Source organism: Triticum dicoccoides, chromosome 6A (genome assembly GCF_002162155.2).
Source record: "Triticum dicoccoides isolate Atlit2015 ecotype Zavitan chromosome 6A, WEW_v2.0, whole genome shotgun sequence".
In the NCBI taxonomy this organism is placed as follows: Eukaryota; Viridiplantae; Streptophyta; class Magnoliopsida; order Poales; family Poaceae; genus Triticum; species Triticum dicoccoides.
In genome coordinates this window covers 207,222,088-207,226,243 of record NC_041390.1, presented here as the reverse complement: position 1 = coordinate 207,226,243, position 4,156 = coordinate 207,222,088, and the positions used below count along the sequence as shown (strand labels likewise).

The 4,156-nt window shown below is 47.3% G+C and overlaps 1 pseudogene; it reads left to right on the top strand.

The window, feature by feature from the left end:
- LOC119319016 overlaps positions 1–3,820 on the top strand; it is a 22,536-nt pseudogene extending 18,716 nt beyond the window's left edge.
- The last annotated feature ends 336 nt before the right edge of the window (positions 3,821–4,156 follow it).

Here is a 4,156-nt window from a genome sequence, read left to right as displayed (position 1 = left end):
GCACGTCGCCCCGCCGCCTTCTCCTACCTCGCCGCGTGCGCGCCGCCCAGGTGCCCCGCCGCCGTGCGCCGCCACCTCGCCGGCCGAATCTCACCCCGGCCGCCGCAGCCGCTCGCCTCCGTCGCCTCCGCCGCCAAGTCTACCGTCTCGCTGCGCCGCTCGGTCTCCGGCGAGCCCCTTGAGCCGGCCTCGCCTCTCCCTCACCTCCCCCTTGACTCCACCTCGCCGGAGCAGCCGCCACCTCGCCGGAATCGCCTCGGTTTGCGTGCCATGAATAGTAATCCCTAGATCTGGAGGTGTTTTTTTCTTCTAAGTCCTGAAAATCGCAGATCCATGTGCTTATGTTCATAGCCTCGTAACTTTGCATCCGTAGCTCCGATTCATGCATATAGCATATCAAAATGTTCATCTCAGAGAGTACATAATTTCATTACATTGCATCATTTTCATTTGAGTTCATGTTGATGCCCGAAATGCTGTTAGAAGAGAGATACTTGAGTTAATTGTCAGATCTGCTGCTCCATTTAGCTTTTTGTCATTTTTGCCATGATTATTGTGTGCATGATATGCCCTGATGCTCTACATATGTTTTGTAAAGGGCTTTGTCATCTTTCCAGAGGTGCAACCCATGTATTTTTGTGATGTGTGTGGTGACTAGCACAAGCTTGCAAAGTGGAGCACTTGGTAATTCTGTTTTCAGGGACTTAACATTTCCACTAAGTCCTTGATCTGTTTATCTCATGTTGTCATATGTTCGTGTTATTTCCTAGTGATCCGTGCCTCTTTTGGGGATGATCAGTAAGGATGTTTTGTTAATCTTGCAGTGCTCTATCGATACATGTCTTTTTTGCAATTATGGAGCACCCTAGCTTGAGTCAATTGAGCTCTACTTTTGCTACTTTGTGAATGTGGGCAGATTGTCAACTTGTTTGCAATTTTGCCGATGATGTTGTAGTTGAGCCGTGCATGCTATGCTATTGTTCTTGCCATGTCTAGCTTGCATATTGTGTCTTATTAATGGGTGTATGATTAGCTTGTTATGACTTGCACCGTAGTGAGTGCATCGAGCTCGTAAACATGCCTACTTGAGTTATGTTTCAGCATGCTCCAGTTTTCACTAAGTCTGAAAACTGATTATGTTTTTGCTATGTTCACATGCTTGCAATTGTATTTTCTGATCCCTTTTGGCTCAAGGTCACTAAGGGACTTTTGTTAAGCTCTTTGAGTAGCTCCATGACATGCTTTACTTTGCCATGTTCAGGTCCTGTAGCATGTAGTTTTGTTGCTCCGAAGTGGGTTACCTGATCTGAAATTCCAGACAAGTGTTAATTTCACTAAGTCTGAGATCTGTTTGCCATATGCATTTTTGCCATGCTTGTTTGAACCTGTTAATGGATGAATTGACCGTAGCTCAGTGCTAGACTTTTGTTAAGAATCTTGAATGCATCCCTGCCATGTATTCTTATGCCATGTTTGAGTGTTGTAGCATGTTCATCTCTTTGCATTTAGACGGCTACTTGCTGTAAATCGTAGACCGGTGTCATATTTAAATCGCTTGCCATTTCCAAACCATAACTCCGATTCCGATGTTCTTTATATCGTTTTCAAGCGATTTCATCTCATCTTTCCAGTGGCACACTTGTATTTCCAAGTTGAGGCAAGGTTCTTGCATTTCCTATCATATCTTGCATTTTGCATCCCGCATCGCATCCCGCATAGCATATCATCATTGCATCATATTGTTTGATCCTTGCACGTGGTTGATTGTGCCCTTGTTGTTTGTTTGTCTTGTTTGGGTAGAGCCGGGAGACGCGTTCGCTAATGAGGAGCCCGTTGAGTTAGCTTTCGAGGATCCAGTCAACTCTGACAACTTTGCAGGCAAGATGATCATACCCTCGAAATCACTACTATCTTTGCTATGCTAGTTTGCTTGATATTTTGCTATGCCAATGCTATGATGCCTACCATTTGCTTTCAAGCCTCCCAAATTGCCATGTCAAACCTCTAACCCACCATGTCCTAGCGAACCGTTGATTGGCTATGTTACCGCTTTGCTCAGCCCCTCTTATAGCGTTGCTAGTTGCAGGTGAAGATTGAAGGCCGTTCCTTATTGGAACATTTATTTACTTGTTGGGATATCATTATATTATCTTGTTATCTTAATGCATCTATATACTTGGTAAAGGGTGGAAGGCTCGGCCTCTCGCCTAGTGTTTAGTTCCACTCTTGCCGCCCGAGTTTCCGTCATATCGGTGTTATGTTCCCGGATTTTGCGTTCCTTACGCGGTTGGGTTATAATGGGAACCCCTTGACAGTCCGCCTTGAATAAAACTCCTCCAGCAATGCCCAACCTTGGTATTACCATTTGCCACCTAGCCTTTTTCCCTTGGGTTTCGCGGACTCAAGGGTCATCTTATTTTAAACCCCACGGGCCAGTGCTCCCCTGAGTGTTGGTCCAACCTAGAGCACCGTGCGGGGCCGTCCCTTAGCAACTTGGGTTACGTTGGCTCCCGTACGCTTAGCTTATCCGGTGTGCCCTGAGAACGAGATATGTGCAGCTCCTATCGGGATTTGTCAGCACAGCGGGTGGTGTTGCTGGACTTGTTTTACCATTGTCGGAGTTGTCTTGAAGAACTGAGATACCGAGTCTGATCGGAACGTCTTGGGAGGAGGTCTATTCCTTCGTTGACCGTGAGAGCTTGTCATGGGCTAAGTTGGGACTCCCCTGCAGGGATTGAACTTTCGAAAGCCGTGCCCACGGTTATGGGCAGATGGGAATTTGTTAATGTCCGGTTGTAGATAACTTGAACCTTAACTTAATTAAAATGAATCAACTGAGTGTGTTACCGTGATGGCCTCTTCTCGGCGGAGTCTGGGAAGTGGACACGGTGTTGGAGTAATGTTTGCGCAGGTTGTTCTCTAGTTTCTCGCTCGCGCTTTGCCTCCTCTTCTCGCTCTCTCTTGCGAATAAGTTAGCCACCATATATGCTAGTCGCTTGCTGCAGATCCACATATATTTTACCTTGGCTTACCTATAAGCTTAAATAGTCTTGATCACGAGGGTGCGAGATTGCTGAGTCCCTGTGGCTCATAGATTACTATTACACCAGATGCAGGGCCTGATGATTCCGCTCCAGCAGACGCGTGTGAGCTCAAGTGGGAGTTCGACGAAGACTCTCAACGCTACTATGTTTCCTTTCCTGATGATCAGTAGTGGTGCCCAGTTGGGGGTGATTGGGACCGTGTCGCTTGTTGGGTTATCTTTTATTTTGGCGCCGTAGTCGGGCCATGAGTGTTTGGATGATGTAATGTTATTTATGTACTTGATTGGCGTGGCGAGTGTAAGCCAACTATGTTTTCTCCCCTTTTATTATCTATATTACATGGGATGTTGTGAAGATTGCCTAAGTTGCGACTTATGCCTTCAATGCGATTATGCCTCTAAGTCGTGCCTCGACACGTGGGAGATATAGTTGCATCGAGGGTGTTATAGCACTGCGGCTGGAACTCGACGCTGAATTGCATAGCGTGCGGCACGTCGGTGGTCGCCGTGCCGCAGTGGTCCGACCAGGACACGAACGCGCGCCTGGTCGTCCAGTGGGGCATCGGCGTGCGTGCCGCGCCCGGCGCTGACAGGGTTCTGGAAGCGGAGGAGCTCGCGAGGTGCCTGGAGATCATCATGGGTGACACGGAGGAGGGCGCAGCCATACGGGCGAGCTCGGCGGCGTGGAAGGCGAAGTTGCAGGAAGCAATCGCACACGGCGGCTCATCGGGTCATAATCTGGGGACTTTCGTGGACCAATTTGCGAATGATGCTTAGAAGCATTTATTTATGTACTATACGTCCCCGGTTCTTATACAAATATGCATTTCTTTTCATAAGTTTAGATTTCTAAAATCTAACTAGTTTATTAAGAAAATATATACTCATATGATAGTAAATAAATGTTTTTTAGAATGTAAGGGGGGAGGGGGCTCCCGACCTAAATATATTATTCAAAAGCCGCCGAGGCACCAAGCACAGAATTACAAAGGCACGGCGCAACGTGCAGAGGTAGGAACGCCACGAGAAGACGTCCTCCTTGTCACATGTTGCCATAAGACGATGTGACCATAGGTCTAGGTCAGAAATAAGAGCTCTTAGAGTTATTACAGA